Source organism: Pinus tabuliformis, chromosome 3_1, assembly GCF_031772625.1.
Source record: "Pinus tabuliformis cultivar Carrire ecotype Pingquan chromosome 3_1, CPIR1, whole genome shotgun sequence".
NCBI lineage: Eukaryota > Viridiplantae > Streptophyta > Pinopsida > Pinales > Pinaceae > Pinus > Pinus tabuliformis.
Genome location: NC_142301.1, coordinates 591,214,667 through 591,230,545, shown reverse-complemented (window position 1 = coordinate 591,230,545; position 15,879 = coordinate 591,214,667).

Below are 15,879 nucleotides of genomic sequence, written 5' to 3'. Positions count from 1 at the left end.
ACCAAAATTTGAGGCTCCATCCATTTTCTTGATCTCTTAAACCTACTAGGGCAATTTTACAAAAACTTAGAAATATGGAGAAACCCAAATAAACTAAATAATTTGAATTGGTTTTAAACCCTTGGCTTTTATTTTAATGTGCCTATGCAAAGCCTTCTTCTGCCGTCAGATCTGTTTTGATACCATGCGAAAAATTGATAAAAATATCACGTATTGCAATCAACAGATAATTATTCGTTGTATTTAATTATGAGTAAAATTAATATACTGCAAATACTGAATAAAGATATGATTACAATATTCACAAAAAATAAACCACGGAAACTCTGATAGAAAACCGATCGCAAAATGGACATAATATTTTTGGAAAAAATGTCCCTAGAAAATCCTCGAAGGGAAAACCATTTCTTCAGATCTAAGAGTTTTATTAATCTTCAACAAATTCTGTAATTGATGAATATTACAATACTACCTGCCAAACCATGGAAAACTTACGACAAAATATCTCTTCACCTCCATAAGTCGATCTGACCACTAAAAGGCTCACAACCTCCCTCTACAACTTGAGATTGCCTCACACTGGAAAATATGGCATGTACGACCTTCCATGTCGGTGGGATGGTTGCAAGTGTTAAGGATAATCGTTCAAAACTAGAAACATTTTCTTCAATTTTGGGTGTAACTTCTTCTCGGGTTTTCTTTGGAGTATCGGTCATCAACCTCCAAATTTAGCTATTCTGCTAAAATAACAAAACTATTTATTTTACCCAATATATGGCAAAACTTCTGGTTTTCCGCGGAACCAAAAGTAATTAAAAAACCCAGTTCATAAGCTTATCTCATCTGAAATTCCACTAAACTTTGGCGCATTAGATCTTTGCCATCGATCTCATTCCTTAATTCGACGGTTATTGTGTCACCTACATGCCAACTAGCCTACTGATCTTCACTGTTGGCTAATCCTGCTCGATCCAATGGCTATCGCACAATCTCGCGTGGATTCTTGCTCAACCGATATCAGGCAAAGGGCGTGTGAGAAAAGTAGTTTCCTCGTGCTACGTGTCAACCCTTTAGGCTAATCGTGTGAATTCACAAAATACTACTTACCACCTTTTAATCGCGTGACATACTGCTTACACCTACGAAGACCGCTTTACTATCCTGATTAACGCTCGCGCTTGTTGGCACACCATGACCATTAGATCTGATGGATTTGTCCGGATCTATCTGATCCGACGATTCAGATATTCTCCTAGGTTCCTTGCGAATTTGTTAGGTTTCCTCGCCAGACTTAGCACTTCCGCCAAGTTTAGTCTGTTTCTAAGTTATTTCCTGTGATCTGTCAGATTCAGAATATCGCTAACTAAACTCTGTGGTTTTGAAATACATTCAAGTTATTTAAATGCAAAGCGAGTGAAGGTTTAGATGCGACAACACAAGATTATAAAAAACTCAACAAAACTCAGAAATATTTTGAAGGAAATTAAAACCTCCGGGATTTGACCATTCATGCACAGTATTCACAGAGATACAGAGAAATTCCAAATTTTACATTCCAATCTTCTTTAGCCAAAATCTAGCCACAATTTGTCAAAATCTATCAAAATTCGTCAAAATCTTATTCTACTAATTCAAAACATACATAAATACCAGTATGTACAACAATCAAATCCTGAATCAATGGATTGAATCTGCATAATCCTAGATAATATCTAATCTGCATGATATTCTCCTCGAGAATCTCAACTAAGCCTAAATACTTGAACTAATTACAAAATAATTCAAATCCCTAAACTTTAGCTCAAACCCTATCTATAAAGCTTTGTAAAGTGACAACTGAAGGATTCCACTCCTTTGTTTGTAAACATTTTTTTGTATTTTTGGAATAAAATTCGAAGTCTTTTGTCTTCAAGCCTCATGCTCCTACATCAGACTCCTGAGGACAAAATTCTACATGGGCTCCTGTCCATGAGCTCTTATACATAATTGCCCAACTTCTGTAGTACAACATCTGCCATCCAAGTAGCATCAACAATTGATTGATCCTTCCACTTGATCAAATACTGAAAATACTCTCGTCCTCTTGTCTTTTTAAACAATCTCTTGTCTAAAATCTTTTCTGGCTGCAATGCCTTCACTGTAGGTAACTGTTTTACCCAATCAACCTCTTGTTCTTATTTATCTTCTGTTGTATCATCTGCATTTCTGTTTTCATACCTGTACAAATCAACAACATTGAAAATTGGAGATATTCCAGTGTCAGGGGGTAATTCAATTTCATATGCATTTGCATAAAATTTCCTCAAGACTCTGCACGGTCCAATTTTCTTAAATTTTAACTTTTTATACTCCCTTTTTGGAAATATTTCCTTCCTTAGGTGTGCTAAAACCAAATCTCCAACCTCAAAATTAACTTCTCTCTTCTTCAAATCTGCTCTGCCCTTGTACTTTATGTTGCTATCCTGTAATTGTTGTTTTACCTATTCATGTATTGCTTGAATCTCTGAAGAAAAATCTTCTCCTTTAGCACTTCTCATCTAAGATTTTCCCAAGTCTCTCAATTCAAACACTCCTCTTGGGTGCATTCCATAAACTATATGGAATGGACTCTGCCCTATACTCCTGTTAGGAGAATCATTATAAGCATATTTAGCTTGTGCCAAAATTTGATCCCACTGTTTTGGATGTTCACCTGCTAGACTTCTCAGAAGATTACCCAAGCTTTTGTTTACAACTTCTGGCTGTCCATCAGTTTGAGGATGATAAGTTGAACTGAAACTCAGTTTAGTACCAAGTTTCTTCCATGAGGTCCTCCAGAAATGACCAACAAATCTGGTGTTTCTGTCTGAAACAATGCTCTTAGGTAACCCATGCAACCTTATAATCTCCTTAAAAAATAGATTAGCAATGTGAGTAGCATCACTGGTTTTATAACATGGAATAAAATGTGCCATTTTAGAAAATATGTCAACCACAACATAAATTGAATCATTTCCTCTTTGAATTTTTGGTAAACCCAAAACAAAATCCATACTTACCATATCCCAAGGTCTATCTAGAATAGGTAATGGAACATACAAACCTGTGTTTTGGCTCCTTCCCTTTGCATATTGACAAAATTTACAATTTTTTACATATTTCTCCACTTCAGATCTCATCTTCGGCCAGAAATAAAACCGATTCAACTGCTCATAAGTCTTGTCTGCACCAAAATGTCCTCCAAGTCCACCACTATGTTTCTCCTTGATTAAATTTTCTCTCATAGAGAAATTTGGTATGCATAGTTGATTTCTTTTAAACAACAATCCTTCTTGCAAGAAAAAATCCAGCCACTTACTTCTGTCTAAAAAAACAAGATTTTTACAAGATTCAAATGCCCCTTTAAAATCTAAATCTTTCTCATATAATTCTTTAAGAAAATCAAAACCCAACACTTGAATTTGACTTTCCTGAACTAAAATGCTTTTTCTGCCTAAGGCATCAGCTACTTTGTTTGATTGGCCAGTTATATGTTTTAATACAAAATTAAAACCTTGAAGATATTCTACCCATTTTGCATGTTTCTAATTAAGCTTTGGCTGTTGCATAATGTACTGTAATGCATGATTGTTTGAATAAAGTATAAACTCCTTAGACATCAAGTAATGTCTCCACTTTTTCAATGACTATACAATTGCATAAAATTCCTTATCATAAGAAGAATATTTCTTCTTCGATTCATTCAGTTTTTCACTGAAATAAGCTACAAGTCTGTCCTCCTAACTTAAAACAACGTTAATAGCTTCTCCACTAGCATCACATTTCACTTGAAAACGTTTATTAAAATTAGGCAAAATTAAAATAGGTTTTTCAGTGATCTTTCTTTTCAACAACTGGAAGTTATTTTCTGCTTCAACAATCCATTTAAATGGTTGTTTATCCTTATTTATAGAGTCAATAATAGAAGCATTGATCTTACTAAAATTCCTTATGAATTTTCTACAAAAACTAGCAAGACCATGGAAACTTCTTACCTCAAAAACACTTTTCGGTGAAGGCCACTCTATGATTGCCTTTATCATCTCTAGATCCATATTTAATCCATCATCAGAAACAACAAAGACCAAATATACCAAATCTTCCTTCATGAATGAACGTTTCTTTAAATTTATCAGTAACTTTTCTTGTTGCAGCTTCTGTAAGACATAATTCAGATGTCTCATATGTTCCTCTTTAGATCTGTTGTAAACTAATATATCATCCAGATATACCATTAAAAATTTACCAATGAATTATTTCAACACTTCATTCATAAGCCTCATAAATGTACTAGGAGCATTTGATAACCCAAAAGGCATTACCATCTATTCATACAATCCTTCATTTGTTTTAAAAGCAGTTTACCATTCATCTCCTTCTCTAATCCTTATTTGATGATAACCACTTTTTAAATCCAGCTTTGTAAAATATCTTGCTCCACCTAAATAATCCATCAAATGTTCAATTCTAGGTAAAGAAAATCTGTACCCGATTGTTATTTTGTTGATTGCTCTTGAATCATTACACATTCTCTAGCCTCCATCTTTCTCTGGACTCAACACTTTTGGCACTGCACAAGGAATCAAACTCTCTCTAATCAGTCCTTTATCTAACAATTCCTGAACCTGTTTTTTGATTTCTTCATTTTCTGTGGGAGTCATCCTGTAAGCTACTTTATTTGGCAGATTTGCCCCTGGAATCAAATCTATATGATGACTGATTTTTCTAATGGGTGGTAACTCATTAGGCAAATCATCTACAATGATATCACAATAATTTTCCAGCATCTCTTGAATTTCAATTGGAAAATCAGAAATTTTAGTGGAAGTAATTATTACCTTGGGTTTGCAAATCAATGCAAAATTTACCTCATTCTCTTCAATCTGCTGCAAGTATTCTTTTCCACTCAGCAATAGAGTCTTTGGATCATATTTTCTTGATGCATCCTCTTCTTCCATAGGCAACAATGTATGATTGACACCATCTTTACCAAATTTGTATGTGTTATTTTTCCCATCATGCATAGCTCCTCTATCATATTGCCAAGGTCTACCCAGCAATATGTGACACACATCCATAGGCATCACATCACACAGAATTTTGTCTTTGTATCTGCCCAACTGCAACTCCACTTCACATTGTTCCTTCATTAACAACTGATGTCCTTTTTGAAGCCATGACATCTTGTAAGGTGTTGGATGTCTCTTTGTCTTTAATTTCAACTTTTCCACCACTTCTGTAGAGACAAAATTATCGTTGTTGCCACTATCAATTACCATTTGAAAGCATTTTCTTTGAACCTTGCACACATTCCTGAACAAAGTCTTTCTCTGTGCTGGTTCAACAATTTCCTTTGCTCACTTTAACAAAACTTTTCTAACTACCAAAGATTCCCCTTTCTCTGGTACATTTTATTCTTCTGGCACCTTTGCTGCTTCCACTTCAATCTGAGAAATAATTACATTTCTCTGATTTGTCCCTGCATTTTCTAGGCACTCATAAGCTCTGTGTCCTAGTTTTTTACATCTGTAACATTTGATTTCTCTTCCTCTGCCTCTGCCTCCTCTTCCTTTGGAAAAACTCCTTCTGCCACTTGCATCACCTTCTGTGGGTGTATGCTGATTCGAGCTACTGCTAGCTCCATCTCTAGGTGTTGTAGATCTTCCTCTACCACCTTAACTTCCTCTTCCTTAGAAAGTACCTCTACTTCTGGCAGATTGCTTCCTCATGAGTTTTTCTTCAGCCTTCAATACCATCTGATAAGCCTCTTCTACTGTTTTAGGAGACAACACACTTATCTCATCTTGGATCTCCATTCTAAGACCATTTATATATCTTGCAACCTTCTCGTTTATATCTTGAATTTGTCCAGCTCTTATGCTCACTTTGTAAAATTCCTCTGTGTATTCTTTCACTGTCAAAGACCTCTGTCTAAGATTCTGCATCTGTCTAAATAATGTCTGTTGATAATCACTTGGAAAAAACTTACCTCTCAACTTTGCCACCATCCTGTTCCAATTTTTAATTGGCTGCTTACCAAGTCTCCTTCTTTCTGCCTACACTCCATCCCACCAAAGTGCTACATGTCATTTCAATTTTGTGACAGCGAATTTCACTCTCTTTCCTTCTTCCATTTCTTCATAATCAAATAATTTATCCATGTCATTAATCCAATCTATCAACTCCTCGGGGTTTAAACCTCCTGTATAAACTGAAACCTCAAGTTTGGGTTTAGATGTGGATCCCAACACCGATTTAAAGAATCTCATTTTAGGAGTAACTTTTGCAGGTTCCCCTTCTTCTGTAGCTTCAACTTCAGGCTCACTGACATCTCCAGCATCTGCATTTCTTTGATTTCCCATTTCCACTACTTCCAATCTAGCTTGCATCTGTTGCATAACTTCCAACACTTCAGCATTTGCAATTGGTCTTCCTCTTCTTCGACTAGCGCCGCGTCTTCCTCCAACTCTAAAAGCCATGTTGGATTTCTTTTTCTGATCTTTGAGATCCTGCTCAGTGTCAGTAGGCTGCTCTGATACCACTAATGGTGGGCTGGTTGCAGGTGTTAAGGATAATCGTTCAAAACTAGAAACGATTTCTTCAAGTTTAGGTGGAACTTCTTCTCGGGTTTTCTTTGGAGTATCGGTCATCAACCTCCAAATTTAGCTATTATGCTAAAATAACAGAACTATTTATTTTACCCTATATATGGCAAAACTTCAATTTTTCCATGGAACCAAAAGTAATTAAAAAACCCAGTTCATAAGCTTATCTCGTCCAAAATTCCACAAACCTTTGGCGCATTAGATCTCCACCGTCAATCTCATTCCTCAATTCGACGGTTATCGCATCACCCGCATGCCAACTAGCTTGCTGATCTTCACCGTTGATTAATCCCGCTTGATCCAACGGCTATCGTGCAATCTCGCGTGGATTCTTGCCCAACCGATATCAGGCCGAGGGTGTGCAAGAAAAGTATTTTTCTCATGCTACGTGTCAACCCTTCAGGCTAATTGCGTGAATTCACAAAATACTACTTACCACCTTTTAATCGTGTGAGATACTGCTTACCCCTACGAAGACCGCTTAACTATCCTGATCAATGCCTGCACTTGTTGGCACGCGATGACCATTAGATCTGTTGGATCTGTCCGGATCTATCCGATCAGATGATTCAAATCTTCTCCTGGGTTCCTCGTGAATTTTTCAGGTTTCCTCGCCAGACTCAGCACTTCTGCCAAGTTTAGTCTGCTTCTAAGTTATTTCCTATGATCTGTCAAATTCAGAATATCGTTAACTAAACTCTGTGGTTTCGAAATACATTCAAGTTATTTAAATGCAAAGTGAGTGAAGGTTTAGATGCGACAACACAAGATTATACAAACCTCAACAAAACTCAAAAATATTTCGAAGGAAATTAAAACCTTCGGGATTTGACCATTCATGCACAGTATTCACAGAGATACAAAGAAATTCCAAATTTTACATTCCAACCTTCTTCAACCAAAATCCAGCCACAGTCTATCAAAATATGTCAAAATCTTATTCTACTAATTCAAAACTTACATAAATACCAGTATGTACAACAATTAGATCCTGAATCAATGGATCGAATCTGCCTAATCCTAGATAATATATAATCTGCATGATATTCTCCTCGAGAATCTCAACTAAGCCTAAATACTTGAATTAATTACAAAATAATTCAAATCCTTGCACTCTAGCTCAAACCCTATCTAGAAAGCTTTGTAAGGTGACAACTCAAGGATACCACTCCTTTGCTTGTAATTTTTTTTTTTGTATTTTTGGAATAAAATTCGAAGTCTTTTGTCTTCAAGTCTCATGCTCCTGCATCACATGTGCACTTATTTTGGCTCTATAATTCTCACAGCCTGGACAAAATTAGCTTCTCGGCTATGCTAGCAACTTGTACGACTCTACTGGAAATAAAAACAACCTCCTCTTGGAAATATAGGCTTCCACAAGGAATCATGACCTCTCTTAAAGAAAACTTAGCCTCTCCTGGAACCCTCAAGATCTCAATAACTCAGCCTCCTTATCTGCAGAAAAATGATGGTAGAATCCTTCCTCCAGATTTCATAATCTGGAAGAATACTGATGAAAGAAAGCTGAATAAATATTCATTGCTTCAAATGTTGTTGAAACCCTCATTGGTGTCAAACCCCATGCTATCACTGTGCCCTCTTCACTACAATGAATGATCTCTAAGACTGCCCATCGATTTCCTTTATCATCTCTCGTTGATAAATCAACAACCATGATCTAATCTCAATCAATGGCTAAGGTCATATTGACCCTGTACTTCTCCCAAAAGGATCAAAGAACAAATCTAGGAGCTAGTGACCAAGATTTGTTAATTATATGACTCTTAAACACAACAATTCTTCAAGAAGAGATAGCTTCGACTATGTATAGGTGAGGGCGACAATTAGATTACCTGAATAGTATTGTGAGTTAAGTCCAGTGATACTCGACATAGGGACATTCATTAAAAAAATGGTTAGCAATTTCCTAATGTTCTCTGCATAAGTGTCAATATGAGGGGCCCTGAAAGCCTCTTTTTTCAATGTGATCCCATGTTAGTGTTCTTTTGCGAGTTAGCATTCATAGGAAATATGATATCTTTGGCCACCAGTGTCCATCCCATATCTACGATCATATTTTATCCTTGCGACGTAAATTATCTATTATAATTAAAGAGTAAGCTTATTTTACTAAGAGCACTCCAATCGGCTTGTACCCCCATATTAGTTTGTCGAGGCCATTAATTATTGGGATCTTTCTTTATTCAAGCTCCTGTTTAAGAGCACACCATTCCTCCTGATAGATGTTAAAGCCCCTTTCTTCCTTGCATCTCTAGATCCTCTAGGGAAAGTTTTTATTCTGTCTTCTCGTAATGTGCCACTTGCGTGAATCCTTTGCCTTTCATGAGAGCTACCAACTTAGGGAAACAAAGTGAGGATTATGGCTGGGGGGGGGGGGGGGAGAGTGGGGAGGGGAAGTTGCTACCAAAAATCCTCCCATAATTTAGCTTGACACCCATTTTTTATTTCCAAGAACGAGGTTTTTTGGACTAGGAATTTGTTTTGATTCATCAAGTTCCATATTGATAAGCCAAATGTGAGTCTAGTGGAGCGTAACTTGGAGACAAGACTCTGTCCTAGGAAATATTTATTTTTCCATATTGATTTCCATAAATCATCACCATCAAATTACAAATTTTAATAGACATATAATTTTAATACATTTTTTAAATTCCAATCTTTTTAAATTTAATATACCTACATTTTTTGTTGTTGTTGGTGAAGTTGACTTTCTATTTCTCTAAGCAAAATTCACATCCAAATCCTATAGTTCTGTGTTGGTTTACCACTAGGGAAACCAAACCAACACAAAATTGTAGTTTCCAGGAAAAAGAAAGAAAGAAGAGTTCACTAAGTTTGTACCAAAACATAAGAAAAACATTTAGATAGACTAGGAAACTAAGGCCATTTTTCATCACTGAAATGAAAAAACTAAGACTAGGAAAAAAAAAAAACTAGTTGAGTAAGAGTGAATTTAATATTTTTCAAAGTCAGAGGCCTCAACTGGGATAGGCTCCTTGGTACTATGTGGTGAACAACTCAGTGCAAGACATAGTGCTAGGTGAGCCTTGATTTTACTAAGACTACAATGCACAAGGCACGAGAGCACCTAGAGTTCATCTAACTAGAGGAGAACTTTTTCTCAAGCCTCATTTTAGTCTATCAACATCCCAACAAGCAAGATTTTTGACGTCATTAAAGGTCAATAATGTGCATATGGTAATTGAAACGACCTCATGAGTGACCAGTATGAGGAACCCAAACTGTCATCTTTGCTCTCACTTCATAATATGTCAGGCGCTAATGCTCATTAGTTATATCCCACTTTGTATTAGCAATCATTTCCTACATCTGAGGAGGAGTATGGGTACAAAATTGTGCGGTGGAGCTTTTTCCTCATTGATAGGCCTCGAAGCCACCCATTTCTCGATAATAAGCAAATCCTTGCTTGACATGGGCATGTTGTCATGGAATTGTATTGTGCAACTAGAGGGGGGAGGAATGTCAAGGGGAGGGTTAGATGGTAGCTCAATGGGTGGCAACGGAGCCCAGGACATGATGGGGGGGGGGGGTAGTTGATAGTGGTGATGGAGGGTGATGAGGAGAAGTGGCTTATGGAGATGGCATGAAAGGAATTGAAGGAGGCGAGGGATGTCAGGTGAGTTAGAAATGAGACCTGGGGAAAAATACAAGAAAAATTAAAACTAGAGAAGAGGGCTAGTCGAACTAGAATGGTAGAACTATCAACTAGAAGGGGAAATAGTTGTGGAATCCTTGAGAGTCTTCCAAAAAAGCAAGAAAGATGAGAAACAAAATAAGAAACAACACGCACCCAAATCTTGAGACAAATATATGCATGAAACTAGAGTTTCCAAATGAAGCCCAATGTTAGTGTATTACCTAAATCCATCGGACTAAGCTCATAAACCAACGAGGATCATTGTAATTTGTGTCTCTAGAGATGGATCTATTCATCTCTATAATGCTCTGCCACTGTGAAGGAACAATATCAAACCAATATGCGCTATAAGCTTTGTGTCACATGTGACATGTGACCAGTGAGAATGAGAGGAGGTAAAACACCTTGGACCCTGAGTGCGTCAAGAGAGTTCAAACATTGAAAGGTTTCTCATGTGCAGTATCGACGAAATAAACATGGAGTAAAGAAGCAAGCTCTTCAAGGTTGACATGATGTGCAATGGAGTGCTCGAGGGGGGAGCTGTTGCCATGTCCACCCACTGTATCAACAAATGCGATGGTAGTAATGCCTCTCCATATATCTTTTGCATGCCACCCCATTAATATAATATGTGTATAATTTTAAATTTATTCTAATTTTCAATTTTCTAACATCACATTTTATTTTTTTAAATATAAATTCTAAATTTTAATAATTTTTTTTTAAAATTTCAAAATTGTAATTTAATATCCTTTAATTTTAATAAATTTTCTAGATTAAAATCTCCTCTTCTTCTTTTTTTTTTTTCAAATTTTTATTTATTTAATACACGTTTAATTTTAATAACTTTTCGAAAAATTTAATTTTTTGAGTTTTAAAATTCAAAAATAACATTTATTTTATATTTAATTTTAATAAATAAATGTAAATAATATATATATATATATATAAATAGTTATAATTTAACATATAAAAATGTTTCATATAGTAATTTATTAATAATATGGTATAATTTATATTTTTTAAAAATTATTATAATGGATAATTGTTCTCTTTGCATTTATGTGAGTGAAATGCTAAAAACAATATAAAACCATTAATGGATGATGAATATTATAAAACAATTAAATAAAACAATTAATGGATAATGAATATTTTTCAACGTAAATGTATTTAAAACAATTAAATAAAAGAAGAAGTGTCTATTTTTTTTCCCCTTAAATTTTAAATATTTTACGTTTTGTTTTTTGAAACTTGGTAAAAATAATTTTGGTGAGATTATAATTTTTTAATATTTGAATTGTGTTATAAAATGTATAATAATGTTTTAATTGTTGATAGGGGTGGAAGAGTGCAGGTATGTGGGGGAAGATGAAAGGGAATTAATTCTTCAAGCAATTGGACATGAGTTATATGTGGCGATATGCACAACACAATAAATGAAATTTTTGAGATCATGGACGAAAGGTTTATTACCGGGTTAGCAAGTTCAGTCTAGATGAGTGCAAGCCTACTTATGGGCGGTTGGGAGGGTGTTGTTGATTGTGAAGAGTATGCCCAGGCAACCAACATGTGCATGCTCCTTCGTCTTTGGTTCTTTGCGTTTTTGGTTCCTATTGACAAGTGGAGAATTAGAGGTGGAGTTGTTGGGGGCAAGTTGCTTCAATTATGGGATCTTGGTGAGGTGAAGAATTAGGGTTTGGTATGCTCTACAGTCAAAGGGGCATCTCAGTACTAGCTATCTGCTTCTGGCATTCTAGTAAGTATATTCGACAACCCATGATATCTTCGCAGAGTAATATTTTTACTTGTTGAGGGGTTGGAACCATCTACTAAATGCCACTTCTTGGGTTTATGGATATCTAGTTTGAGACTCTCGAGCCCTAGACTAGAAGTTGGAGGTTGTGGTTGGTGGGGTTCTAGAGGTGGTGTGCTCTGTGTTCATCTTCAGGGGTTTTTTATGTTTGTATGTTCCAACTGCAATGACATATACATAACCACTTGTTGATGGCTATAAAGTCTCCTTACAACTTAAGCTAATTGGGGCTTCTAGTACGGTCATAATGCTCTCCGAGCTACCCATATGTCTTGAAGTGTGTGATGGTAACTTGGTTGGTATAACAATTGTTGAGGGGAGAAGCTTGGTGTTGATGTGCAGTGGCATTTTGGCAGAGGGTAGGTGAAGTCTTGGTTGGGTGTCGCCCATCTTAAGAGAGGTCTTGATCTAGGTGGCTCCAGAAACACTCAGAAGTCAAAGAGGGCTCAGGAAAAGCTCAAAAATTAAGTTGTTGTATCGCAGTGAAACCAAGGTCAGATTGAATATCTTGTCGCAATCTTTTTAACGGTGCAAACAACACCTCAATCCGACATCGTATGTGAAAGTTATGGGCAATCAAAGTTTTGGTCAACTAGGCCCCTTAACTAAAGTTAGTGGAGTTCCAACTAAATTTGGAGCTCAGCTAAATCTGGCGGAGTTGCTAAATTTGGCAAAAAATTAACAAGGTAACAATTTGACACTTTGCGGTGATTGTTCCGTGCGGTGACAGTTCCGGTGGACAGAACTGGCGAAATTGTCACCTACTTAATTTTTCGGTGACCCCAAAAATTCTACCGATGATTTTTTATCAATGCATTTTAAAATAAAAAATTTCAAAAATAAAATAAAATAGGGGTCGACTAACTCGACGGGCCCGCCAACCTACCCGCCCATCACATTATATATATATATACAATATGTGGCACACCAAATTTAAAAGGGGCTAGTGGGGATCGAACCCACCTGACCGGGTAGGCTAGCCCGCCCAACAGGTGACTCCCAAATGTAATATACCACCAAATTTCAAACAAAATGGAGGCATAAAATTAGAGAAACAAGTTTTGAATCCAACCCTCTCCACCAACTATTTGTCATTTATGCCATTACACCAAACAACCAAGACATGGTAAATTTTCCCAACCACGCTTATTTAACTAGACTGATACCATTTGAGCGAAAGATAGAGAGAAAAGTCAAGAGGAACCACATAGCAAAACCAAGAGGGGGTGCGATTTCGAGAGAGAATATTCCCATGCAGAATCAGTGAGGAATCTTAGAGATTGCTTTGGAGCTAAATTTTCATAGTGTCAAAGTTATACTCAAATGAAGTAGAAAAATTTCGCCAAGATTTAGATGGCACGATCGATTTTCTAATCTGAGCAACAAAATTTTAGTTAGCATGCAGAAAATAATATTTATGGAATCTTGAGGACTCTGAAAGATTCCCTCGAGGCCTGAAAATGATAGTTTTAGAACCATATCAAATTTATACTCATTTTTCTTAGTCTTTCGCCAAGAGAGCAATGATCTGATCAGATTCTTCATTTGAGCAACCAAATTTCAGTCAACCCGCAAGAAGGAATCTTTGAGATTCCAAGTGGACTAGATTTCGACCGAAGCCAAAAGGGGTCGAGTTTACAATCATTTTTCACAATTTGTCACCAGGAATTCAATGGTGCAGTATATTTCTCCAACAAAGGTGTGCATTTTCAGGCCATTCCCAGAAATGGAGGTATAAGGTGTCTTTGTACATGCATGTAATTTTATTTCGCTGAAGGTTAATGAAAGAGGTCTCCCCACATTGAGCAGGGCCATAGACATAAACCACACTAGGTGAACTCCGTTATCAACTTGTTTGTGTCTTTGCTTCTCATGGTTGTCATTTATTTCCACTTCTTTTATGTGAATGCATCTTATGGTTACATGCCCTTTTAAAAACAATCTTGTATGCATCTTTGAAGTGAAAAGATTTGGATAAGGTCTAGTCTTGGTAACTGGGGAACTTCAAGGTGGGATATAGGGTTCTTGAGGAGCCAAAATTCTGTGTAGTGTCAGAGGAAAGGTGTGGATTTCAAGGTGCTAGAGTTCAGTTGACAATGTACAAACAATGTGGTAGAGCACGACGTCGGTTAGGACTGCGAGGCCAACACGAAGAGCATAGAGGGCTAGCTTTGGACGGAGGGGGAGAAGGCAATGTGGAAGCATAACTGGAGGAGGAGGTGGCCTTTATACGTGCCCTTTCTCCTAGTCATGTTGTTATGTCTCCCCCTTTTGACACTTTGGACTCCCAAATGAGACATGTCATTCTTTTTATGGAACAATTGGAACATGATCACCAAGATGATCGAAAAGAAACCATCAACTTCATGAATGATCTGCAACAAAACCAGTGGAGTATGTTGGACCATTTGGCTTCACTTCGGCGGGGGTCAACACAGGTTGGCAGAGCGTATGAAGCACATGAATGAAAGGTTGACACACTTAAAGTTCTGTGTCCATTGAGATCACAGGTCACCAAATCCTCCAGGGCAAGAACCAAATATTTTTATACTAGCAAACCCTCATGTTCCATGATATTAGTGGGTTGTCTCTTTATCTTAGGGGTTTCTTGGGCATTCTGGTGATTTTGTTTTTAGATTCACAACAACTTCTAACATTTTGTACTTATTTTTTGTGTTTCCCTTCTGGCCAACAAATATGGTAGGAGTGAGGCCAAAAATTCAGTATATAAGGGGTTGATATGATATAATCTTTTGATGAATTAATAAAAAAAATTGACCAACACAAAGAAATTAATATCTTAAAAAATTGATAATTATATTATATAAATCATATAACTAAAACTTATAATGCCAATGAATCTTTAATAAATTTAAAACAAAATCAACTAAATCATATACCTAATAAACTTTATAAATTTTATATAACATTTTTATTATTAATTATAATTACATTATTATTTTATTTCTATTTTTAAAATAAAATGAATAATAAAAATATTACTATTTATTTTATATTTTAATTATTAAAATTTTATTAATTAATTTTCAATGAGTTAAGTGTCAGAATGTATTATCCAATCTTTTTCAAAGTTGTGTTGAATATTATTTATGTTTTTTTATAAGCTTGGAAGACTACATCTTTATCATGTTCAATATTTCACCCCAATCTAACAGGGAATTAAATGGAGACTTCACATCAAAAAACACTTTAACAAAACACCTAATCACCATCTATCCAAAACCCCGTATATATATTGAATATCATTTATCTAAAAATAATAACATTTATCTTTATTTATTTATAATTGATATTAATTTTTTCACTACATAATTTTATTAAAATAAATTTAATTTTTTTATTTATAAATATTTTCATCTTCATATCCTCTCATATATATAAATAAAACACTAACACGGTGTAAAACATTTTTCGATTACAATCTACTTATTATAATAGTTGATTTTATTAAATGATTATTTATTTATTTATAAATATTTTTATCTTCATATTCTCATATATATATATATATATATATATATATATATATATAAAAGACTCTAACACACTATGAGACATTTTTCGATTACAATCTATTTCTTTATGTGACTTCTTATGATTTTCGATTTTGTTAAACGATAATTAGGCCAATAGGGCTTCTTTTGAATCAGTTCGACCATCTACACTTCTCATATTTTTTTTACATTTGTGCACATATTTTTAAGCCACCTTTTTGCTCTCCACTTCACATCTATGCACGC